Source organism: Lissotriton vulgaris, chromosome 4_1, assembly GCF_964263255.1.
Source record: "Lissotriton vulgaris chromosome 4_1, aLisVul1.2, whole genome shotgun sequence".
NCBI classification, from domain to species: domain Eukaryota; kingdom Metazoa; phylum Chordata; class Amphibia; order Caudata; family Salamandridae; genus Lissotriton; species Lissotriton vulgaris.
In genome coordinates, this window is record NC_141691.1 from 2112571716 (window position 1) to 2112599033 (window position 27318).

Here is a 27318-nt window from a genome sequence, read left to right on the forward strand (position 1 = left end):
ATCTCCTCTCAAGAGGAAATATAAACACTACATCCTGCACCTGCACAAACGCAACAATGGTTAGCCCAGGACCATCTGCTGTTAAATACTCTCAAATCGGAATTCCTTTTGATTTACCCTCCCAATCACTCAGCTCCTACCCTGGATTGAATTAAACAACTCACCGCTCTGAACTGCACCCCTCATGTTGTAGACTTTGCCAAATCTCTAGGCATCACCTTGGATAAGCCCTTAAACATTCAAGCACACATCAGTGCAGCTAATAAGGGAGCCAACTTTCAACTTAACACTCTTAAGAAATTCAAACCTTTCCTCCCCCCCTGAAGACATCAAGCCGGCAGTTCAATCCTTGGTTATCTCTACGTTGGAATATGGTCTGGTGACCCTCGCTGGACTTCCCAAAGCTAGCTTGGCCCCACTCCGAGCTACCCTGAATGCTTCGGCAAGACTCATCACGGGTTTCAGAAAGCATGACCACATCTCCCTGACCTTTTGCAACTAAATTGGCTATCTATTGAAGACAGAATCAGATTCAAGATATCTTGCCTGACCCATAAAGCCATACATTACAACACTCCGATCTACTTGCAAACAAGCTTGAACTCTCGGGCGCTGGCCAAAACCCTAGAAGTACGTCCACCCTATGCTTGAAACCACCAAGAATCAAAAAGAATAAATCTTACAATCGTACTTTCTCCGGTCTTGCTCCAAGAATCTGGAACTCCCTGCCTCCTGTGATCAGATCCAATCCCTCCAGACTATCTTTCAAGAAACTGGTCAAACGGCTACCCATGAACAAACTTGAACAACATCCACTGACTCTCACGCTCTTGTTTGTTAATATTTTGACCCTTATTGTAATGCACAAGTGCGCTTTATTGTATGCTGTTTTGCTCAACAGTTTTCTTACTGTAGGACACCTCTGATACTACCAACTCTTCTTAACGTACTCTGTTTCCCCACTTTGTCGTAACCTTCAAGTACTGTCCCTTTGAGTTTTTTACCCTTATTTATCCCATTTCTGTACAGCGCTCTGATATCCATTTGGGTCTTGTTCGCGCTTAATAAAACTTTTCAAATAAATGATAAAATACCATTAAGCATTCCAAGCAAACTGCATCCTTACCATTGACTACCAGTCAGCATCCCAGGTAAACTGCATCTTTCCCAGTTAATACCAGTAAGTTTTTCATGCAAAGTGCATCCTTCCCAGTGATTATCGGTAACCCTAGCCGGGTCAACTGCATCATTCCCAGTGATTACTGGTAAGCATGCCAGGCAAACTGCATCCTTCCCAGTGATTACTGGTAAGCACGCCAGGCAAACTACATACTTCCCTGTGATTTCAGGTAAGCATGCCAGGCAAACTGTGTCCTTCCCTGTGATTTCCGGTAAGCAAGCAATTATCCTCAATCCTTACCAGTGATTACCAGTAGCAGTACCAGGCCACTCTGTGGCCCTTCCCAGTTTAAAAACTGGTAAGGAATCCAGGCATCCATCACCCATTGCCATTAAGTAGGCAGATAACCTCCACCCTTTCTAGTGGTTTCCAGCAAGCTATCCACTTACGCAGAGTCTTTCCTAGTGACTACCTGTAACCGAGCCAGGCACCCTAAATCCTCTACTGTGATTAAAATAATGCAAACTAGTAATTGCAAGTAAGCCCTCTAGACACTTTGGCTCAAATTTATGAACGGCTTGAATTGCTGTTGTGTCACACGTGGCTACACGCGGTAAAGCAAGCCCTTAAGTTAGATTTACTATGCCACGCGGAGCCACCATGCATTGCTCTGCGTGGCATAGCAAACGTGAAGTAATTCAAGGCAGCGCAAATCGTTGTAGTACGTTACTCTGTGCTGGGAAGATGTTCCATGAATGGAGAGTAGGGCCTAGATTTACTAGGCTGTCACACCATAGTGTAGCAGCTGCAAATGCTGTGCTGCACTGAGTGAGAAGGAGAGAGCAGGAGAGCGTCATATTACAGAAATATGTCACTCTCCTCCCTCTCTCTCTCCCTCTAGCTCTGGTGCAGAATTGTGCTGGTGTATGCCACGGACACACCTTTGCACCATAGGTGTCTCCGTGAGTCTAGCATAGGTTTTGTACTGAAAGGATACCATACTATGCTTAGACTAACTTCAAACCTTTTCCAACTTTGTAGGTGTGCTGTACAGTGCAACACACATACACAATTGGAAAAGAAAGCCGAAATGACAGCTTTTCTCCATGATAGCGCCTGGTAGGAGTGGGCGCTAATTCCGACTCAAAACCCTGTCTAGCTTTTTAAGTAAATAGAGCTTAGTGTCAGAAACCTTGGGTGGTTGCACGGTGAACGCTGATGCATCACCCATGGAACGCCCCCTTGGCTCTAGCTTTTGCAAAGCAGCGCTATGCACGGTTCTGTGTTACTTCAAGTGATTTTCAAGCACTAAACAAGTTTAGCCCTGGAAGGTAAATTAGTAGAAAACGATTGTGGATTTGCTCCACTTTTGTGACGTTACCGTGCACTCAAAACTCAGTAAATATACTCCTAGATGTTGCCATCCATTGCCCCATGGTGTTTGGCGTATTCCCAAATTTATTTACATGGGTAAAACTGGGAACGTGCCAAAATGCTACCCCTTCCCAGGTGTGGCATAACAAGGAGAATTATGCTTATTTCTCCTCATTGTTTCTTCTTTCTACATGTGCTGCATTCTGCAGCACACATACAAAGAGGTAAAACCCTCAGAGGATTGATTTGGTGCAGGAAGGTACTCCTTCCTGCACAAAAACAATCCTGCCCCTAACAAAGACACCCTGCATTGGTGCTAGGCTGTCTGAAATACACCAGCGCTATGAGAGAGCAGCAGTCCACCATATCTTAGTAGCGATAGCAGATTTCTGCTCTCGCCCTTTCATGCAACGCGGCACAGTAAGTTGCTTTTCTGCACTGTGTTGCGTAAAAGATTAGTAAATCAGGCCATTTGGATCAGTTGCAGTGATTACCAATGAGTAACCAGGAAAATGGCATCATTCTCGATGATTACCTGTAAGGAAGTCAGACACCTTGTGTGCTCCACAGCGATTAACATTAAGCAAGTCAAGCATCCTGTGTCCTTCCAGTGATAACTGGTCAGAAAGACATCCAACCTTGATCCTTCTTAGTGAGAATGGGTGAGTATCTACACCAGTGATTACCAGTAAGCTAGTCACACAGCATGTGTGTTCCACAGTGATTACCGGTAAACAAGCCAGACACTTTGTGTCCATGTCAATGGTTGCCAAGCCAAACACCCTGCATCTGCCCCTCTGGTTACCAGTAAACAAGGCAGGCCATCCTGCATCTGTCCACAGTCCCAAACACACAGATTCACTGTGAAGCTCTTTACTGCATTTGCACTCTCCTGGCACCTTTTTGCCCCGTGTTTCTCCATTCGTCACACACAATGTACTTTCTTTAGAATCTCACTTTACATATCCCTCTCTGGTACTGAAAGCGTTAACAACTCTGTTTGGAGACATTCACAAAAGTAGACACTGAACTGGAGAGTAAAGAATGCAGCAGGTGCTTTTCAAGCAGAGGGAGATCTGATCCTTAACCCACCCCCTCCAGCAGGGAGCTCTGAGCACAATGTGAAAATATGTTGTATATCTAGTCTGACAGTAATGGAATGTGTTCAGCCAAAAACACACCCTAGTAAAAAGTGCACAGCTCTGTGAAGGAACCTAAAGCAATCTCCCACTCAAGAGAGACGTTTTTTTTCTCAAGGAAGCACTTGGATGCAGTGAATGTGTCTCTGGCTCCATTCACTCCAGGTGCATGAGCAGTCAGCGGCCACTGGGCTACGCCCTTCGTGGCTTCTGTCACTTCCTGGGTTCCGAAGGTCTTGGTTACTGGTGACCTGAACCTACACCCAAGCCTCAGACACTTCAATGACTCTCCAGTCATAGCTCAGTTGAGCTGTCAAGGTTCCCTCCACACACCTGACTCTACAGTCATAGGTCAGTCAAGCAGTCTAGGCTCCCCGGACACACCTGACTCTACAATGATAGCTCAGTCGAGCAGACCAGGCTCCCTGTATACAGCAGACTCTTCAATGATAGCTCAGTCAATCAGTCCATGCTCCCTGTACGCACCTGACTCTCAATGATAGTTCAGTCGAGCTGTCAGGCTCCCTACAGACGTCTGCCTCTACCCTGATAGCTCAGTCGAGCTTTCCGGGCTCCATTTACACACCTGACTCTACAATGAAAGCTCAGACGAGCAGCCCAGACTCCCTGTACACACCTGACTCTTCAATGATAGCTCAGGCGAGCAGTCCAGCCTCCCTGGACACACCTGACTCTACACTGAAAGCTCAGTCAAGCAGACCAGGCTCCCTGTACACACCTGACTCTACAATGGTAGTTCAGTCGGTCATGGCTCCCTGTACACATCTGACTCTTCAATGATAGCTGAGTCGAGCAGTCAAGGCTCACAGTACACACTCAATGCTTTAATGATAGCTCAGTTGAGCAGTCCAGCCTCCCTGGACACACCTGACTCTACACTGAAAGCTCAGTCAAGCAGACCAGGCTCCCTGTACACACCTGACTCTACAATGGTAGTTCAGTCGGTCATAGCTCCCTGTACACATCTGACTCTTCAATGATAGCTGAGTCGAGCAGTCAAGGCTCACAGTACACACTCAATGCTTTAATGATAGCTCAGTTGAGCAGTCCAGGCTCCCTGTAGGCATCTGCTGCTACAATTATAGCTCAGTCGAGCAGTCTACGCTCCCGATACACCTGACCATACAATGATAACTCATTTGAGCAATCCATGCTCGTTGTACACACCTGACTTTACAATAATAGCTCAGTCGAGCAGTCTATGCTGCCTGCACACGCCTGACTCAACAATGATAGCTCTGTCTAGCTTCCATGACTACTCTACAAAGGGCTTGGGTTTTAACTTAAGGGACATTTAGTCACAGACACAAGTCCCTTAAAATGGATGCTGTAGCTGAGAACATCAAGTGTTCCCTGTTCCTACCCAAAAGTACATTGTAAATGGATTGTTGAACACTTAATACAGGCATAGTGGTAATTCTGCAAAGAGCCATAGTCATCTACCAAACGTTCCTGGTTTTCATCTAACATGGCTGCCTGTGACAGGGTCTTGACTCTCCTCTAGTGAGTGCATCGATGTTTCTGTTTTCATTGCACTAGGAGAAATGGAGACCAAAAGTAAGAGATACAGCATGGAAACGTTTGTTCAGCTTTTGTTTTCGAATGTTCACGCACCTACTGCAACCTACCTCAATGCGTTCTGCTTTTTAAATCATCCTTCCAGTAACCCTTTGTCCTGCTCTCACTGTATCTGCCCCCCTCACTGATGGCCCTCAACTACTGCTGTTGAAACTCTATCTCAGATTTTGTTTGAAGCTTTTAAAGAGTTTATTTACAAAATATTTGTCAGTTGTGAGAGGGTAGCCTGGTATATGATGTACATGTATGTAAGTGGACACCCTGCACCACTCTAGACAACCCTAATAGGGTTTTAAGAGTGCTTAGGCAACTTTACAAAGCTCTTTAAGTGGTGCCTGTGGAGAGCAGCCTTCAGGCTTAAGCCAGAAGGAGTGTAAAGCAGCTTGTTTTCCCAGAGTGCAATCTCGTAAGTATAGATTAAATGAAAAAGAACCACACAATGTACTTAGAAAAATATGTATTTATTATATAATACTCACTAACACATACAGATATCTCTTACCGATGGAAATGGACTATACTTTGCACAGAAATCACGAAAAATAGCACAGGTTACACAGTGTGTCTCAAGGGGAACCAAACCATATACTAAGAAAGTGGTCTAAGAACCACAACTCATGTCAGGACAATGTCCTGGGGACAAAGAAGTGTTGGAGACCCAAGGAACCACCCAAGGTGAGTGACTAGGAACCACATGGAGATTGTGTGCAGTGTGAGAACACGACTGAGTTCTCCGTACAAATAAATATGTATGTCACGGTTGCAATTTTAAAGATCAAGGACCCTCCCCAGTGGACCTAAAAGAAACCCAGTTGAAGACAGAATGTTGGAGAGCCACTTCACCTGTGGATACCCTAGGACCCACATTACCTACATCAGGGAAGCCAGGTGCATAGGTGTGAAGTAGTGTCGGAAACAGCTGTCAAACCCAATGGATGACTTCAGGAAAGTACCAATGCTGGAGAAGGAGAAAGTGTCCGGTGGAATCCGAAGGTGATTCAAGTTGAAGAGTACCTGTAAGCAGAGGGGACATAGTCTATGTCACTTAGGAGTGACTCGGAGACCTGGAAGACGAATGCCCACCGATGTTGGGTGTTGCAGGAGAGTTGACAATGACCTTCATTCTGCATCTGTGAGGACCAGGTGATGCTGTGGAAGACCAGGAGCCATGCACAAGCTGTCCCACGAGGTATGTTGAGAGTTGAGGGGTCGGTGTCCAGGGGGAGCACCAACAAACCTTGGCAACAGCAAATAACGTGGGTGTCGAAAAAGCTGCAATGTCAGGACCAGCAAAGTCCAGGGTACTCACCACAAGCAGGGGAGTCATTGCAAGCCCAAGCAATCAGGGGAGCCCAAAAGATGCAAAGATGACCCTCAACAAGACCCACAGGCCGGAGGCACTGGAGTCGAAAGAGGATCTTGAGCAGCTCAACAAAAGATGCAGACCACGGTGCAAGCAATGGGGTTAGGACAAAGATTCTGGTCAATGGAGATGCTTGAGGTTGGGGCTAATTGAAGCCCAAAGATCTTGGTGGAAGAAAGTCTTTTCAACAGCAAGTGGATGCGTTGCACAAGGGTTCGGTTCCTGCAGCTCCTATAGGGGATACTGGCCTCAAACTTGGTGTGAGGGCAGGGCCGGCCTCAAGACCTATGGAGAACTACTCACTATGTTGCTGAGCCTCTCGGATTCTGTGGATGCTCAGGATCAGCCGACCAGTCAGCTTAGATGAGGTGCCTGCGGATGCAAGGAAGTGACCCCTTCACTCCAAAGGAGATTCCTTCTGATGTCTTGGATGCCTGCAGGCTTTGGAAGGTTCTTGTATAGTGCACAATCACAGATGATGCAGCAGACTGGAAGGCAGTCGTAGTTGAGAAAAACAAAGTCCAGCGAAGTCCAGAGTGCCCAAATGGTAGAAGTTGAAGTGGTGTCTGAATTGAATAGTGTCCCACCACAAATCTGGAGATCTACACCCAGGTAAGCCCTTAAAGAAAGGGATGGGATGATTCTGGGGAGGGTTTGGATAGGGGAGGATAGTGGGGAGGATACTCTCATGCCCCTTGTCCAGTTTCGCACCAGAGTGGGAGCCAACGGCTCCCAGAGGTGGTTTGAATTGGACTATGCGAGGAGGCACCAAATACACCTGGCCCCAATACACTAAATCATGTTTAGGACGTGGTCACACCTCCCTGTTACGAGATACCTATTGTTCTGCCTTCCCTTGATCAAGTTTGACTCAGCAGCAGGAGGGCAGAATCCTGTCTCTGGTCGGCAGCAGCAATGTTGTGCTGTCCGGGTCTAAAAGACCAAGACCGGGAGCACTGAGAGCCTAATGGAGGCCTGTTCCAGTGCTTGATTCCAACATGTTTGATACCAATGACGATAGGATTTGTTGCAGACAATTTTGTGATGGTAATTGTATATTTACGCAGGGCCCCACTATACGGTATATGGCTGCTTCACTTACAACCTTGGAGAATTGACTCTAGCCTGTAGGGCTGTCCTGCTCATGCAGGGGCACTCTCACACTAAGAACTAAGTACCCTGCCCTCAGGATTGTAAAGGCCTGTATAGGGGTGTCTTATAGGTTTTATGTGCAGTGACCCTAGGTATAGGAGATCTATATCTTTCATAGGTGGTGCAAGCACCAGCTTACACAGGCTGCAAAGGCAGGTCTGTAAAGACATACTTCAGCCCATGGCGGACCTAAGTATCATATACTAGGGACTGATAAGGGTGACCCAGTATCCAATCTGGGAAGTACCTAAGTACTAAACATAACATTTTAGAGGAGAAAGCAGAGGGACTGGGGTCCTAATTAGTGGGATCCCAGTCATACAAGTCAATAACAGGTTTTCACCAGGCAAAAAGAGGGGGTAACCATAAAAGCAGATCCTACTTTCCTACACTAGTGAATCAGAGAAGACCGACAAAGGAATCTCCCTTACATCAGCAAAGGAGACAAGCTCCCTGGTAGAAGGTGGGGCCCAGATATACACGTAGAGTAAGGCAAGACCGCTCTTTGTGCTGTCTTGTCTGACTCCATATCTATGAGGCTATGCAAAGCTAAGCATGGTGGATTTGCCTCGCCTCATAGATATGATTGAGAGGCCTGCGCTACCGGAGCATACAAAATAATGACGCTCCTTTGGCACAGGCCTCTTGTAAATCACCCATGACATGTGCCTAGCTGAGCTCATGAGAATTAGTAGAAGGCGTTCACAACCTCCAACAATGTATACAGTTTTGGCTGAGCCTGCTGCGCTTGTAAATTTCATATCTTAGGTGCCAAGATGGAATGTGACTATCACAGACACCAGCACATCGGGGAGGTAAGCAAGAAACCATGACTGCTGCCAAGGGAATTTAAAATAAAGCAATTACATTTCATTTTTGCTTATTAATGCCAAGACGGCTCAGCATACGTTGCGCTTTAAAAATATTTGTTCTTACTTTACTTGCTTACTTAATTTCCCAGTTCTCTTTGACAGTACCTTTCTCTTCCTCCTCCTTCTAGTATTACCTCCACCCTTCCTCTAGTGTATCTATATATGAACTGAGGCCTCAATGATGTGATTCTGAGGCCTGGCCTATGGGCTTTTGGGACATGGCAAGTCATTCAAGTCTCCTTTAGTCTGTCCTGCTTGTGATGCAGCAATTTGTAGATAGATGTGATTTTAATGCTGTACAAAGTCAGTGATTGATTGTTTGATTGAGGTGGCTGACAGATCATGAGGTTCAGCTGGTAGGTTTTGCAATCCAATCCAATATTTGATCTGTTTGGTGTGTTTCAAGACCACATGTTTCATCTTTTAGGCGACGAAGTTGGAGGCCTGCCTGCAGGATCATAATGTCTGGCTGGAGGGTCGCAGCATCTGATAAGTGTGTCACAAGGTTTATCTGGTGTGTCACACTATCTTGGTGTTGGTGATGAAGTCCAGCTGATGGATTGCAAAGTGGTACAGTTTGATTGTATGCTCATGTGGTTGCTTGGTTTTGTTGTCCATTGACTGGTCTAAATTTCCTGAAGTCCAGCTAGTGGATTTAAGGGTTGGGCTGGTGGTTCCTGCCTCGGACTGAAGTATCCTCAGATGCATCTGGACAAAGATGTGATCCAGCCTGGTGGGAGCAAATGTATGTGAGATAGGAGAGGAGGTCCTTCTCGCCTGAGGGTAGTTGACTCTCAGGAACCGAGTTACAGATGGTGGGGGCAGGTTGCTAGCTGGTAGGAGATGACATTCTGTTAATGGGAGCAGAGATTGGCTGACTAGAGCAGAGGTCTGGCAGGTATGTCAACAAGTCGGATTGGTGAACCTGCAGGACAAACAGCTGAGATCCCAGGTCAGGCTGCTGAGTCCTGAAGTCCAGTTGGTGGGTTCCCTATTCCAGTTGGAGGATTGTGAGCTAAGGCTGGAAAGTTGTAATGTCTGACTGGTTGGCCCTGACACATGGATGGATGCCAAGACCTAGCTTGTAGGTTTTTCATCCAGTTTCACTCCTCAGATGAATTTAAAAAAAGGCAAATTTCTTTCAGTTTATTTTTCGTAAAATAACTTTGCCAATCCATATCCAGAATACCGGCTGTTGTATATCTACGTCTAAATGGTTTATCAAGAGGTCACGATTTTGTGCACTGTGATTCTGCTGGTGGGACATGAACTCTGCCTGGAAAGACAATAGGTCTGGCAGTAGGGATGAGAGGTCTGGCTGGAAGGTCGGGTAAGGTATGGCTGGTGGTAGCTTAGGTTTGGAAACTGGATTGCAAGGCTTCGCTGATGGATGTAGCATTTTAAACTAATTTTGTGATATTGATTTGTGCTTTTAAACAGTTACTGTGTGACTGCAACGGTGTTCGGTTTGCGTGCAGGGCGGCTGACCCATAGCGCCATTTGCACCCTTACCTTCATAGCGGCCCCTCTGCCTTGGTCCATCGCGGCTTCTGCCGATTGTGTGGAGGGCGGCTCACCTACCGCGGCTTCTAGTGCCGGGCTGGTGGTGGGAACGGGCGCCATATTGGGAGGAGCCAGAGAGCGCAGGGACCTGTGGCAGCGGTCCAGTCGCTCGAGGCTCCCTCCCATAAAACAATTGGGAGTCCTTCCTCACTCGTGGATTCCGGGTTGGTGGTAGCAGCCCGGCGCCATTATTGAGAGACGCTGTATAACGGCAGACTGGACTACAATTGCTCACTTGAAATTTTAAACTAATTTTGTGATATTGATTTGTGCTTTTAAACAGTTACTGTGTGACTGCAACGGTGTTCGGTTTGCGTGCAGGGCGGCTGACCCATAGCGCCATTTGCACCCTTACCTTCATAGCGGCCCCTCTGCCTTGGTCCATCGCGGCTTCTGCCGATTGTGTGGAGGGCGGCTCACCTACCGCGGCTTCTAGTGCCGGGCTGGTGGTGGGAACGGGCGCCATATTGGGAGGAGCCAGAGAGCGCAGGGACCTGTGGCAGCGGTCCAGTCGCTCGAGGCTCCCTCACATAAAACGTAATGTGGTGGAGGGAGCGCAGCGGACGAGCGCAGCGGGCGCGACGGAGGCGCGCCGGAGTCGCGCTAGAGTCAAGCTCGTCTGCGCTCGTCTGCGCTCGTCCGCGAGCGTCCGGGACTAGGGGCTAGGGACTCTGTGTGTCCTCTGGTGTATACTTCCGCCGAATTATTAGCGCTAAGACCTTCCACCATGAAGTGCCCTCCCGTACCCCTCAATGCGGTGAAGCGGACATTCCGCCTAGGCATCAGTAATCCCATCACCCTAACTACGGACTCCGCCTCTACCTACGCGGTCTCGGCAAGCATGCAAGTTACCACTTGCAATTTTAGATGTCTTTATTTAAATACACGTTCCATGACCAAACATCAGATAGATATCTTTCTGCTACTATCCGATATTAAACCGGATTTACTCCTGTTGACTGAAACATGGCTCACCCCGGACTCATTACCGGATATCTTGGCCGCCTTACCTGCTGATTATTATATTATCTCCGTGATACGACCGGCAGGTAAAATTGGGGGCGGGGTGGCCATCATTTCCAATAAAAAACATCAACTTAGACAACTCCCCTCCCTGGATATTCCTAATGTGGAGAATATTGTTGCCAAATTGGATACTGTCAATGGGACACTTGTGGTGGTTTTACTATACCGCCCGCCCCAAACCATGGTTATGTTCCCTGCTATTCTTGCGGAGCAACTGGCCATGCTAGCCACTGATAAATCAAAACTGCTTTTGGTCGGGGATTTAAATCTCTGGTTTGATAATACTCTATCTGACCCCCAAGCAGCAGAGACTAGGGACCTTCTGAGTGATCTGAATTTAACACAACATATAGACACTCAGACCCATCAAAAGGGCCACAGTCTCGATCAACTTTGGTCATTGAATTTAGCCATTGATCTTATCGATATTAAACCTTGTAGCTGGTCTGATCATTTTATTATTAGTTTCTCATTTTGTGTTGAGAAAGCTCTTCAATTTAAGCTGAAGGCCACCAGTTTGACTCGGAAATGGTCCTCGCTGGACATGTCTGCTTTCTTAAATCGGTTAAAGTCTACTCTGCCAGAGCAGAGCTCAGATGTGGAGATAGCCGAAGGTAGGCTTCAAGACTGGCTAAATTCGGCCATTAATGTTTGTGTTCCCCTCACTCGCTTTGATAACTCGCGTGGCGCGGATGCGCATAAATGGTTTACACCGGAGTTGAGGAAACTAAAACTTGAAGTGAGGCAGCAAGAGAGAACATGGCGCTCCAACTACTGTCCTCAAGCAAGGATCGCTTATTGTTCTACCCGAAAAGCCTACCAAAAAACACTGCACACCCACAAAACTGCTTATTTCTCTTCTAAAATACTTAATGCCACCAACAAGTCGAAAGAAATTTTCAGGATTGTGACGGAGTTGTGCAATGATGAGAGAACTTCTCCCCCGGTTGTCCCTTCACAATTGCTCTGCAATTCGCTGAATGACTATTTTAATGATAAAATAGTGCTGATTAAGGACACTTTATCCAAACTTCCAGTTTGTGCCCCGATTGACGACACTTTTTTAAACCCTCTTACTCTGCATTCCTTTCCTTTAATCACTCACCAAACCCTTCAAGACTTACTCACTAGAGTTAAATCAGGATCTCCTCAGGATGCCTGCCCTCCCCAAGTAATGAGAGAAATTGGTCGGGCGCTCCCAAATAGCCTGATTCCACTGCTTAATAACTCCCTTGTGTCAGGAAGTGTCCCTAATAGTTTTAAACAGGCCTTACTGATCCCTCTGGAAAAAAAACCTGGCATTGATTCCTCTGACCTCTCTAATTACAGACCAATATCGTTACTGCCTTACCTATCCAAAATATTGGAGGCGCATGTAACTAACTGCCTATCAAGTTTTGTGGAGGCTTCCGGGTATTTACAACCCAACCAGGCAGGCTTCCGGCCTGGTCACTCCACTGAGGCAGTGATATTGGCCGTCCAGAATACTCTAAGGTCTAATGCAGACAGGGACTTACACCAGGCTTTGGTGTTACTGGACCTGTCTGCGGCGTTCGACACGGTTGACTATACCATCTTGGTCAACCGTGTCGAACAGGCCGGTCTTCGAGACTCGGCCTTGGCCTGGCTCAAGTCTTTTATTTCTGGACGTACTCAATCGGTTCGACTAGGCTCCTTCACAGCCCCAAAAAAAGTCTCCTTCTGTGGGGTTCCTCAAGGATCTTCCTTGTCCCCTTTATTATTTAATTTGTACATGCGCCCACTGTTATTTTCTCTACGAGAGTTCAAGGTCGATGTCTATAACTATGCAGACGACCTGCAGTTGGTTTTTGTGCTAAACTCCCACAATGCTGCTGAGGAATTTCGAGCCACCATGTCTTTTATCCAGAGGTGGATGTCCCTAAACCACCTTAAGTTAAATCCGGGAAAAACGGAGCTCATTCTACCTGGGAAGAGTGAGATCAGCTGGAGTCCTAGCTTCTGGCCATCGGACATGGGCTCGCCTCCAAAACAATCCCGTACAGTGAAAAGCTTGGGAGTGACTCTTAGTGAGGATCTTACCTTGGTGAGCCAAGTCGGAACTGTGGTCTCCTCGGGTTTTTTTCAATTGAGGAAGATCAGAAAAATAGCACATCTTCTTACAGGCCTGGCTTTAATACAGACAGTCAGTGCTCTAGTCCTGTCCCATATCGATTTCTCCAATGGCCTCTACTTGGGGGCGCCTATTGGCCAACTTAAAAGACTGCAGTACTTGCAAAATCAAGCTGCGAGACTTATCTGCAAAGTACCTAAGTGGGAATCGATTAGACATGGACTAGAGACCCTGCACTGGCTGCCTGTGGAACAGAGAGCCACTTTCAAGGTGGGTTGCATTGTGTTCAAGGCTCTGGAGGGTAAGGGCCCTATGTTCCTTAGATCACTACTGCGCAAATATACACCTTCGCGCAGTTTGAGATCAATCCACAAAGATCTACTTGAGGTCCCTCGTTTCAAAAAGAAACGTCAAGGGGGCAGCAGCTTTCAATTCTTAGCCTCCTCATTGTGGAATTCCCTCCCCTTGACCCTGCGACATAGCAAGGATCTCCTTGCTTTTAGGAAGGCATTTAAAACTCTTCTTTTTTCCCAGGCCTATTGTAAAAAATAATTGTTTTTCTTTTATGCACTGTTATGTTTGATTCTCTCACCAGCGCCAAGAAGCCCCAGGGCGTATGCGCGCTTAACAAATAATAAATAACATAACATAACATAACATTTGCCCAATGGGTCCTGCTAGTTGCATCATTAATTTTGAGGTCAACATGGTGACTCAGTGTCAGCTTTGAGATGCCTGAGGTTTGGCTTGTGGTGTCTAATAGGTCCTGATGTTCAACTGTTGAGTCCACATATTTAGCACGTAAGTTCTTAGGTCAACATGGAAACTACAATGCCAGGCTGTGGGCTCTGACACCGGGCTTGTAGATGCCAAGTTCCCTTCTGTGGATTCATTGGACAGCGTAATGGGTTTTGAAGCCTACATGGTGATTCATACACCAGAGCTGGTGTGCACTGAGGCCAATCTGGCAAGTCTTGTTCTGCACTGAGGTCAAGTTGGTGTGTCCTGAGATTTGGCTCATGTGTTCTGATGTTTGGCTCCTAGGTTCTCAAATCAAGCTGCAGAGTATTGTTTGTGGGCTCTGACATCTGGCTAGTGTGTGCCAGTTTACAGCTTGTGGACTCTGAGGACAGGATGGAAGGTCCTGCAGCCTGGCTGGTGTGTCCTGGCTGTGATTTTATTAAGGTCTCGGTTGTGGGTCCAGAGAGCTGGCTCTAGTGCACTGACTTAAACTTGTGGTTCATGAGATGTGGCTTTTGGGTGCCAAGTTCCGATTGTTGTAATCCAAACATTGGTAGGCTGTGAGGTCTGTACATTAGACTTGTATGGACACAGGTCAGATACGTTTGTCCAGGGGTCATTCTAAATTCCATTGGGGTAGAAGAAATTAATGGAGGCAGGGATTTGCCTGTTGTGGAAAGACTGTACTTTCTATCTACCTGCTATCTATCAACTTGTAATCATGCATATTACTTTAGGATCTTTTCTCCTATTTCCACCATTGAAGTCAGTGAAGAGAGAACCATCTGCGGGTACCTTTAAGTAGGTTACTGGTTGCAGTTTCTTTGGTTGAGAAACTATAACCAACATTAGACATAGTTATCATATATGAAAGAGACTAAGGCCCAGCTTTACTAACAGTTCAAGCAAGATAAGTTACAAAGATGGGGTGCTCTTCAACTCTCTCCTTGTGCTGATACACTTGTGGCTGCCTAACACGAAAGCCAGCACCCTTTCGCCATGGTGCAAGGGTGCATGTGTCGTGTGCAGGATTGCATTTGTGGAGGAAAGGGTACGTTAATGCACAAAAACTATCATTAGACGCATGTTCTTACTTTTTACATTTGTGCTGCAGGGTGCAGCACACATGCAAAGAGTAACTAACCAGACATAAATATATTCATCAGAGTTACTCCATCCTCAGGTAGGTACATCATTTTGCAAAAGCTAGGTTTACTGTCATTAGTAAATCAGAGTTTGCATCTAAATATGTGTGGATACATAGGAACGCCCATAACCCCTCTTTATACACCTCGCCAATGCAAGGTAATGGAAGGCAACACAAAGCTCTGCTTTGCTTTACTTCTTTTTCACAAAGTCGTGCAGAGGCACAGAAATGGATTTTGCGTCTCTGCTATGCTAAAAAAGTGATATACCCCAAAGCAAAATTGTAGCAAATCTTGCCATAAATTCAGACTGCGCCCTTGATTGGATGTTACCTTTGAGATCAAACTGTATGCAGAGGATCCCACAGCTATAATTTATTCACATATTGAATTTACCAATTTTCCATTTGTATTGAATGCTTTGTGGCACTGCTGAAATATTATGTGGCATGATTACCTCGATGAGTTGCCCTTATTTAACCTCACATTCCTTATCTAGGAGGTGCCCTCCCTTTTAAGACAGGAGAGTCCAGTGACAATTTCATTGTGCTGCCACCTCAACACAGTGGGATGAAGTCAGACTTGTAAGTACTTCAGGGACTCTAAGTGGTAGCAGCTGCAAAGGAGTTCTGGACATTATATGGTGCAGCGGCAACCTATAGACTTTTGTGGATAGGATACTCTGCCTTCACGGTTGCAATATTACAAATGCGTCATCCATTCAGGGTCTCCAGTGGATTGGTGCCCCCACCACATCTATCATATTGGTCCCACCCTTTATCATTGAGGTTCTTAACCACATACTGAACAACTCCATCACCTTTACGACATCAATGAATGCGTAGAAAAACATCAGGAGCAATGCTCTCTAAACAAACGTTCAGCAGACCCCACTCAACTAGCAAACTGCCACCTGATTTCCCTTTTACCATACCCAGTCTAGGGTTATGGAGAAAGCCATCTACAAGCAACTCGCTCACTAGCTCAAAGAACACCAGCTCCTAGAAACCACGCAATCTGGTTTCAGTCTCAACCACTGTATAGAGACCACCCTTATAGCGACCAAAGATTACATCAAGCTGATCTTCGACCATGGAGATACTGTAGCCCTCATACTGCGTGACCTCTAAGCAGCCTTCAACAACACCCCCCACTCCAAATTGATCAGAAAACTACATGAAACAGTTATCCAAGGGCCCTCCCTCAAATGGTAATGGTCCTTTCTCACGGGAAGAACCCAAAAAGTTAACTTGCCACCTTATACATTGGAGGCAACAACCTCATATGCGGAGTTCCCCAAAGATAATTCCTCAGTCTGATGCTTTTCAACATCTACATGACCCCACTGGCAGACTTCATCAGATCACACAACATCAACATACTCTTCTACATAGTCAATACTCAACTGATACTCGCCCTCCCGTTTAAGACCCACTCAGCAAAACAATATTTCACCACCCACTTGGATGAAATCCTACTGCCTAAAACTTAACACAGACAAAGTTGAAGTAGTGATCTTCATAAGAAAAGCCTTAGCCTTGGACTAACTTGGTGACAAACAGACCTCAGCCCCACACCCACCCTCACCACCCATTTCAGAAATCTTGGAATTATCCAGGACACAAAGCTCAACATGACAGCCCAAGTAAACGCAGTGAACGCCACTTGCTTCCACATCCTGGGGATGCTGTGAAAGATTTTCAAATGACCTCAAATAAACATGAGGATGTCAGTTATACAGACCCTGATTACCAGCAGAACTGACTATGGAAACAAGATCTTCAAGCAGTTCCTAAGATGCTCCTGAACAGGCTCCAAAACATTGTAAATTCCACAGCAAGGCTCATTCTCATCCTACCTCATCCAACCCTTAGCACCCTACATCTCAGATAACTTCACTGGCCCCCACACACTAACAGAACCAATTCAAACTCCTCACACACACATAAAAAGCTCTACACGTTGTGAGTTCTGCCTACCTCAACAGCCACATACACTTCCATCAACCTCCTAGGCACCTCTGTTTAGCGGGACTCTCACTAGCATATGTACCCCATATCCACAAAGTAACATCTGGATTCCACGCTTTCTCTTACGCTGCCTCCAAATATGGAAAGACCTTCCACACTACATGATAACCCCAACCACACTTATCAAGTTGTACAAGAAGCTGAATTCCTAGCTTTTCTAATATTCACTCCAAGGAGACAGCTGCTGTTTCACCTGCAAAGCGTGTGATACCCACAGGGGTGAGTAGCACGGTTTACAAAATACAAATATCATAAAATCATCTATGTGGCTTTTAATGCAGAGCAATGGGCATTGGCCACATTTGGGATGGAGTATCCCATCCACCAAACTCACAAGCCCCTTACTTTTGGTATCATTGCCTCACAGATTATTATGTGCAGAGGACCCAAGAACCAATGTCTTTGCTGAACAGATGTTTCCATGTTGGCTTGGCAGTGGAAGGGTTGATTCATGACCTCCATGCCTTTCCCTAGTTTCTGGAATAGTGCAGCACTCTTTCTCAAGGTTTGGCTGTGTGGAGAGAGATGGCCTGTTGCTGCACATATGCCCAGTATTCGTGCGTAGGCTTTTAATCCATGGAGTTCATCAAGGAGACTCCATATCAGTATCATGTATCACCCAGATGTAGTGTGCACTTTACATTCCTGGCTTTACATATTGTAGCAAAGTGGATTATTAATTGGGGTGGGTGACTCCCCAACTCAGGGAATAATCACAACCCTTGTCAGACTAAACCCTCAAAGTCACAAAAAAAACCTGAGCTCAGTAGCCTGACAGCTCTGCACAGAGTAGAAATGCTCAACGTAGGTCATGTGTCAAGTATTTATGCAGCACCAAAACAGGAATTAACTCAAAATGCCAAGCAATAAAATTCTTAAACCAAATGAAAAAATAGAGTACATTTGAATAAAATTACAACAAAATGAAAAATTTCAGTAAGGGCAACCAGAGATAAAAATATATGAAGTATTACAGTAAACCAGGACCAAAAAGTGCCAATGGTAGTCATCTGGTCATGTTAGACTGGGACCTAGGGGTGATGTCAGGCCAATTGCGATTGAGAATGAATCAGATACACCAACCAGGTTTCATCAGGTTGGAGGTTTTACCTTGGGGCTAAGGGCCACATTTAAAAGTTGATGGTAAGAATTCTCCAATGCAACAGGTGCCAATATTATAATCGGGACAGGGAAGTTAAACACGGGCAGACCATAGTTTGAACACGGTGGAGACTGTTGCAACAACACTATGGCCAGACTGCTCTGATGCCCCTTTGGATATATGTCCAGCCACTGAATTAGGATGGGTGGACATTTAGCTGTCTTTACTGCATGTCACCAGCAGACAAACCCTGGTAGCTTGGGATTTTCTTTTTGAAAATATAAAAGTATACATTTTGGTGCACCAATCTGCAAAAAGCATTGACAGGAATCACGCTGACAGTGGTTCCTCGCAATGCTTGGTGGCCACTTAAACATTTTGGGGACAGATATGCAGCCAAGACACCAGAGTAATTTACTCTTTCTCCTCTCCTGGACTGCAATACCTCAATTCCTAAAATATAAATCTGCCCATTAATCTTAAAATTAAAAGTCAAAATCCTTCAACAGGGGAAAGCAACAGGCTGTCTCTGCAGAAGTCTTCACAAAGTCTGTTAGACATTGGGCAGGGTCCCAATGAAGCTGTTAGTTTTGGCTTGAAAATCTAAGAGCAGAAACATTCAAAATTCATGCCCAGATAATTCTCTTACTGATCAAATGTTTACTTTTTGGCATGGTCTCTTTTTTGGAGCTGGGAAACATCTAGTGGGGCAAGGATGAAGGCTGTATCCAACAAGGACTCCATGATTCCGGGAACTTGTACCTGAGGGCCAACCGAAATGGACTTGGTGCTTCAGAGCAAACCTGTTTCTCCAGCCTATCATGGTCACGACTAGGGCAGATTGGCTTGGCAGGTTTGTCCTGGACCTCTGAAGGTCTTGAAGTCCTAACAGTTCCTAAGACATAAGTTTCCAGGAGTGGCAAAAGGTGTTAAGTTGGACACAACCCAATGTTTCTGAAACTCAGGAACAGCGCTTAGGGGTCCACCAGCAGGGTCCAGGTCAATTCCAGGTAGTACTGGCCAGCTGAAAACTGTCAAACCAAGCTACATCATCCCTTTCCTTGTTCTGTACAGGAACTCCCTTGGATGACGTAGAAGATTTTGCAGAGACGCAAGGGACCAACTTCCCCAATAACTAACTATAAACTTGCTGATTTTAAAATAACAGCTAGCATAAAACTAGAAATGTGGGAGGAGGGCCGGTACTGGACGTTGTAGAAAAGATTCTTGCTGTCGACCTGCGAAACAACAAGTAGCAAGGACTTTAATTGTAACCTAACCATAACCTTTTAAATTCTTTAAAAAAAATCCTATAATTAGATCTTTAATTAAGTTCTTGTATTGCATCTTAATCTAACTAAGGCTCCTACCTGCGATCAGAGTTGTCTAGTCCTTAGTCGAGTATTTCTTTGTCTTGTGTGTGGAGAGGAGACGACTGAGTTTTTGTTAGGAGTTCCTTTAGCTGAACGTTGAAGCAATGAATTACTAAGGAAAAATGAAGAGACAACACTTAAGAAACACTCTTTAAAACATTCCTTTTAAATACTCTTCTCACACCTAAACTTACTTGCAATTGCTTTCATTCAGAGCCTAAGTTAGGGATTCTGTTATTCTTTGTGTCCAAACCTGTTGTCAACACAAAAGAAGAAAAAACAACCTCCTATGCAAACAAGATATGCAGCCAAGACACCAGAGTAATTTACTCTTTCTCCTCTCCTGGACTGCAATACCTCAATTCCTAAAATATAAATCTGCCCATTAATCTTAAAATTAAAAGTCAAAATCCTTCAACAGGGGAAAGCAACAGGCTGTCTCTGCAGAAGTCTTCACAAAGTCTGTTAGACATTGGGCAGGGTCCCAATGAAGCTGTTAGTTTTGGCTTGAAAATCTAAGAGCAGAAACATTCAAAATTCATGCCCAGATAATTCTCTTACTGATCAAATGTTTACTTTTTGGCATGGTCTCTTTTTTGGAGCTGGGAAACCTCTAGTGGGGCAAGGATGAAGGCTGTATCCAACAAGGACTCCATGATTCCGGGAACTTGTACCTGAGGGCCAACCGAAATGGACTTGGTGCTTCAGAGCAAACCTGTTTCTCCAGCCTATCATGGTCACGACTAGGGCAGATTGGCTTGGCAGGTTTGTCCTGGACCTCTGAAGGTCTTGAAGTCCTAACAGTTCCTAAGACATAAGTTTCCAGGAGTGGCAAAAGGTGTTAAGTTGGACACAACCCAATGTTTCTGAAACTCAGGAACAGCGCTTAGGGGTCCACCAGCAGGGTCCAGGTCAATTCCAGGTAGTACTGGCCAGCTGAAAACTGTCAAACCAAGCTACATCATCCCTTTCCTTGTTCTGTACAGGAACTCCCTTGGATGACGTAGAAGATTTTGCAGAGACGCAAGGGACCAACTTCCCCAATAACTAACTATAAACTTGCTGATTTTAAAATAACAGCTAGCATAAAACTAGAAATGTGGGAGGAGGGCCGGTACTGGACGTTGTAGAAAAGATTCTTGCTGTCGACCTGCGAAACAACAAGTAGCAAGGACTTTAATTGTAACCTAACCATAACCTTTTAAATTCTTTAAAAAAAATCCTATAATTAGATCTTTAATTAAGTTCTTGTATTGCATCTTAATCTAACTAAGGCTCCTACCTGCGATCAGAGTTGTCTAGTCCTTAGTCGAGTATTTCTTTGTCTTGTGTGTGGAGAGGAGACGACTGAGTTTTTGTTAGGAGTTCCTTTAGCTGAACGTTGAAGCAATGAATTACTAAGGAAAAATGAAGAGACAACACTTAAGAAACACTCTTTAAAACATTCCTTTTAAATACTCTTCTCACACCTAAACTTACTTGCAATTGCTTTCATTCAGAGCCTAAATTAGGGATTCTGTTATTCTTTGTGTCCAAACCTGTTGTCAACACAAAAGAAGAAAAAACAACCTCCTATGCAAACACCTAATCAAAATTACTAGATCTTCTAAACAGTTTTCATATTTTTCCAAAATGCATTACAATATTTTCTTGCAATGTCCTTTATCTTGCTCCTTGTTTTTTCCACATATTATCCAGAAATCAAAAAGATTATTTAACAAGTTTCTTTGTTTTAATAACTTCTGTTGTCTTCCAAACAAAATTGTTCCAAAAAATTGCCTAGACTTGCTTGCGTAGGGCGCCTGTCCTTTAATACACAAAATGTACTTATCTTGTATTTCTTGTCTCTGTCTTTGCAGGTAATGGGAATCGCAGAGTGAAGACTTCTTGCAGATGAATTCCTTCTTCCAGGTAAGTTTGTTGCAGGAGCCCCCAGACGCGATCCTCCTTCCAACCAAACCGGAAGGCAAAGCGTCTTCCAGAAGCCTGGGTGCGGTTTAAATAGGAGACCGAACCCAGACGAAATAGTGCACACGTTCGCGTAAGGCTGCTGCGAGCATATGCGCTCGAAGCAGCTTTGCAGAGAATGACTTCAGAGTTCACAGAGAGTCTTTAGACTAACCAGGCAACAATTAACCACAGAATACGAATACATTTAAACCGCATTCCTGAGCTTAGCAGTGACCAAAAGTAAAGAGATAAAACGACATGAATAAAAGTGTCAAGTATAAATTTACATGCATGAAAACAGGTAATAAACACTAAACACACAGTGGACATGCTGGTGCACGGGAATGGGGCAGGATTTTAAAGATAAATCGGTTCGGACCTTTAAATTGGCTTGGAACCAAATGGACAATCATGACAGTACTCCCTTCCCAAGATCCCCCCTAAGACTGGTGAGATAGGTTTTGGTTTCTCAGGATGTCTTACATGAAAAGTTCTTACCACTTTAGGTGCATGTTTGAAATGTTCCAAAGGTTCCCATGACCTTTCTTCTGGGCCATAGCCTTTCCAGTCCACAAGATAAAAAAGTTTTCCTCGAACTCTTTTAGAATCCAAAATTGCTTTTACCTCATATTCAGGATGACCTTCTACAGTTATTGATGAAGGGGGTGGATCAAAATGAGTTTGAGGATGGAAAGGTTTTATCAAAGATACATGAAACACTGGATGTACTTGATATTTTGATGGAAGCACCAATTTTACACTAACAGGATTTATAATTTTTTCAATTGAAAAAGGACCAATAAATTTAGGGTTGAATTTTCGATTGTCCTTTATCTTCAAATTTTTGGTACTTAACCAAACCTTTTCTCCAGGTGAGTATTCAGGTTGTGTAGATCTGTGTTTATCTGCAAATATTTTCTGATTTTCTTTTGCCTGTGCTAAATTGTATTTGACCTGTTCTTGAATAGCTGATAAATTGGAAACATAGTCTGAAATTGCTGGTACTGAATTCATTCCCTTTAATTCGTTAGGAAAACTCTTGGGATGAAAACTGAAATTACAAAAGAATGGAGACATCCCAATAGAAGTATGATCCACATTATTATAAGCAAATTCCAATTGACTCAAGAGATCAGACCAATCCTCTTCTATATTAGTTAACATAAAACGAAGAAATTGTTCAATAGTCTGATTGGTGCGTTCCGTTAAACCATCTGTTTGAGGATGATAACTTGATGATAATCGAATTTCCATCTTTAAAAGAGAACTCAAACTTCGCCAAATGCGAGAGATAAATTGAGATCCTCTGTCAGAAATTACCACTGAAGGAATTCCTTGCAAACGTATAATATTAGTCATTACAAGATGTGCTCATTCCATTGCTGTTGGTAATTTCTTTAAAAGAATAAAATGGGCCATACGAGAGAACTGATCTACAATAGTTAAGATGGTAGTAAAACCTTTCTTGGTGGCTGGTAACTCAACAATAAAATCTAAAGAGATAGTATGCCACGGGTGCGGTGGAATAGGAAGTGGAACTAAAAGACCACTTGGAGCCTGATGAGATGATTTATTTTGAATACAAACACTACAAGTTTCTACAAAATTTTGTACATCTTTAAACATAGATGGCCACCAGAAAGTTATTTTGATTAATTCATAGGTTTTGACAATGCTTGAATGAGCAGTCAAAGACGTGTCATGATGAAAATGAAGAATTTCTTTCTTAATTGAGTCAGTAGGCACAAAAACTAAATCATGTACAAAAATCAAATTGTCTCTTTCTTGTAGATAAGGATGTTTTTTTTTTCCATTCATCCACACCCTTCTTTTTTAATTCTTCTTTAATTTCAGTTACAACATCACAACAGATAGACTTGCTTGAAAAGATGACATGGGAAGTACCGGGTGAGTTTCCAAAGATGATTCACCATTACTATCACCAATTCTGGATAAAGCCTCAGCTTTTAAATTTTATTTTCCAGGCCGGTACGTGATTACAAAATTGTAGTCATTAAAAAACATTGACCATCTCAATTGTCTAGCAGATAATGCCTTTACTGATCTTAAAGCTTGTAGATTTCTGTGGTCTGTATAAATCGTTACAGGGTGACGAGCACCAAGCAAATAGTGGCGCCATTCTTCAAAAACTGCTTTTATGGTCAAAAGTTCATTGTCTCCTATTGAATAATTTAATTCCGCTTCAGACAATTTCCTGGAATAAAAAGTAATAGGGTGCATTTGTCCAGTATTTATGTTTTTTTGAGATAAGATTCCTCAATAAAAGGCTGACTTGGATCTGGGTGACAACAAATTGGAGCTGTTGTAAATTTTCTCATTAAATCCTGAAAAGCTTTTTCAGCTTGTTCTGACCAGACAAACTTTACTCCTTTTCGCAGTAACCTGGCAATAGTTGTGATGATTTGAGAAAAGTTTTGAATAAAGCGACAATAGAAATTTGCAAAGCATAAAAAGCTTTGGACTTGTTTTACTGTAGTAGGACTGGGCCAAGAATCAACTGCCTCTATCTTTTTAGGGTCCATCTCAATACCCTTAGGACTGATGACATAACCTAGAAACTCAACTCTAGAAACATGAAACAGACTTTTTTCTAATTTTACAAATAGTGAATTTAAAAGTAGTTTTTTCAGAATGGCGCGAACTTGCTTCACGTGTTCTTCTTCAGAATTGGAAAAGATGAGAATGTCATCAATATAGACCACACAACCTACATCAATGAACTCATGTAAAACCTCATTTATAAAAAATTGAATGGCGGCAGGGGCATTACACAGTCCGAAAGGCATAACATGATATTCAAAAAGGCCGAATTTTGTGCGGAATGCTGTCTTCCATTCATCACCATTTTGGGCTCTCACCAAATGGTATGCTCCGCGTAGATCCAATTTTGTATAAATTTTTGCATTTTTTATTTGATCTAATAATGTGGGAATCAAAGGCAGGGGATATCTATTTTTAATGGTTACATTATTCAAGGCTCTATAGTCAATACACAGGCGTAATTCCCCTCCCTTCTTTGGAATAAAAAAAAGAGCAGAAGACACAGGTGATTTTGAATGACGAATGAAACCACTTGCAAGATATTCATCAAGATATTATCTAAGATGTAAATTTTCATTTTCGGTTACAGCGTATATTCTACTACAGGGTAGAGTTGCTCCTGGAACCAGATCAATTCTGCAATCAAAGTCCCTGTGTGGAGGAAGAGTATTAGCTTTTTTTTGTCAAAAATGTCTAAAAGGTCTGAGTAATCTGGAGGAACTCCTTCCAAGGCCAAAACACTAGTAGACTCAGTATTAAAATCAAATCCTTGGATCACATCTTTAGTTTTCTCCAGAAGGAAAAAATGATTTGCACAATGATTGGAATAAAAGGTGATTGTCTTACTAACCCAGTCAATATTCGGATTGTGTTGTATCAACCAGGGAATTCCTAAAATCAGTATGAATTGAGGGGCATCAATTATATCAAATTGGAGTTTTTTCTCTATGAATAGGTGAACAGTCCATTTCTAAAACTTCTGATTGTCTGCTGATAGGTCCTGAAGTCAGTTCTTTTCCGTCTACTGCCCTTACTATTTCGGAGTGATCTTTTAAAATAGATCTAAATCCTAATTGAGAGAAAAAGTGTGTGTCTATGAAATTACCGGTTGCTCCAGAATCTATAATTGCTTCAACTTTTCTAGAAGGAGACGATTGAACTAAACTCCGTAATTCTACTATGATGCAAAAATGTTTACATCCAATGGGTGGAACAGTAGAGGCCAAACTAGAAATAGCACTCGATAAACTGACCTCATCCTTTATCGAGTTTACTAGTTTTCCGATTGCTCTTGTATCAAGGATATTTCAGAAGATTTTAGCTTACCTTTATTGGGTTTTGTGGGGCAATCTCCAACAAAATGGCCTGTTTTGCCACAATAAAGGCATTGATTCAACTTTCTCCTCTTATCCTTTTCATCTTTAGATAAAGGACCTTTAATGGAACCTATCTTCATTGGTTCTACTGGATCAAGTTTGGGTCCTGCCTCTCGAAAAGTCGTGTTTCTTTCTTTTACAAACAAAAGTTTGTGGTCGCTCTTACCTTTTTCTCCCTTTCTTTCACTTAGGCGATGGTTTAATTTTACAACTAAATCAATGAATTCATTGATGTCATCAGGAAGTTCTAGGATGTGTGTAACCATATCCTTTAAATCATCCCTTAAACCTCTGTAAAAAATTTAAGCTCTCTTGTCGTAAGGCCATTTAGCTTCTAGGACCAAACGATTAAATTGCGAAATTTAATGAGGCAAATCTGAAGAATGCACGTTCGAAATTTTTGAAATTATATTAAATTGGATCATCTTTTTCTACAAAAGAAACTGACCACAAAGCAGCATCTCCTCCAAAGTAAGATAACATAAAAGCTATTTTGGAAGAGTCATCCAGAAAAGCAGATTTTTTAGCTAAAAAGTGTAAATGACACTGTTGCAGAAATATGGAGAACTTGTTACAATCTCCATAAAATCTTTCAGCCTGAGCTAAAGGAGTAGGAATAGGAGTTACCACTTGAAGATGTTTTTGAGGTTCTGCCCCAGAAGTAGCACCATGAAATATGGCTGGTTTAAAAAGTGGTTTTTGTTGAATGCTCATCTGTAATGCTGACATGTCCTTATGTAAAGAAGCATTTTCATCCTTTAATTCTTTTAGAACTGCTGCTATATCCTGTAAGGTCACTTGGTCCATTGCGTCTGAGCGAAATATTAATCGTGGGCTTTGCCTTCTGTCAAACCAAGCTACGTCGTCCCTTTCCTTGTTCTGTACAGGAACTTCCTTGGATGACGTAGAAGATTTCGCAGAGACGCAAGGGACCAACTTCCCCAATAACTAACTATAAACTTGCTGATTTTAAAATAACAGCTAGAATAAAACTAGAAATTTGGGAGGAGGGCCAGTACTGGACGTTGTAGAAAGGATTCTTGCTGTCGACCTGTGAAACAACAAGTAGCAAGGACTTTAATTGTAACCTAACCTTAACCTTTTAAATTCTTTAAAACAAATCCTATAATTAGATCTTTAATTAAGTTCTTGTATTGCACCTTAATCTAACTAAGGCTCCTACATGCGATCAGAGTTGTCTAGACCTTAGTCCAGTATTTCTTTGTCTTGTGTGTGGAGAGGAGACGTCTGAGTTCTTGTTAGGAGTTCCTTTAGCTGAACGTTGAAGCAATGAATTACTAAGGAAAAATGAAGAGATAACACTTAAGAAACACTCTTTAAAACATTCCTTTTAAATACTCTTCTCACACCTAAACTTACTTGCAATTGCATTCATTCAGAGCCTAAATTAGGGTTTCTGTTATTCTTTGTGTCCAAACCTGTTGTCAACAGATTAGAAGAAAAAACAACCTCCTATGCAAACACCTAATCAAAATTACTAAATCTTCAAAACAGTTTTTACATTTTTCCAAAATGCATTACAATATTTTCTTGCAATGTCCTTTATCTTGCTCCTTGTTTTTTCCACATATTATCCAGAAATCAAAAAGATTCTTTAACAAGTTTCTTTGTTTTAATAACTTTTGTTGTCTTCCTTATTTTCAGAAAAAACAAAATTGTTCCAAAAAATTGCCTAGACTTGCTTGCGTAGGGCGCCTTTCCTTTAATACACAAAATGT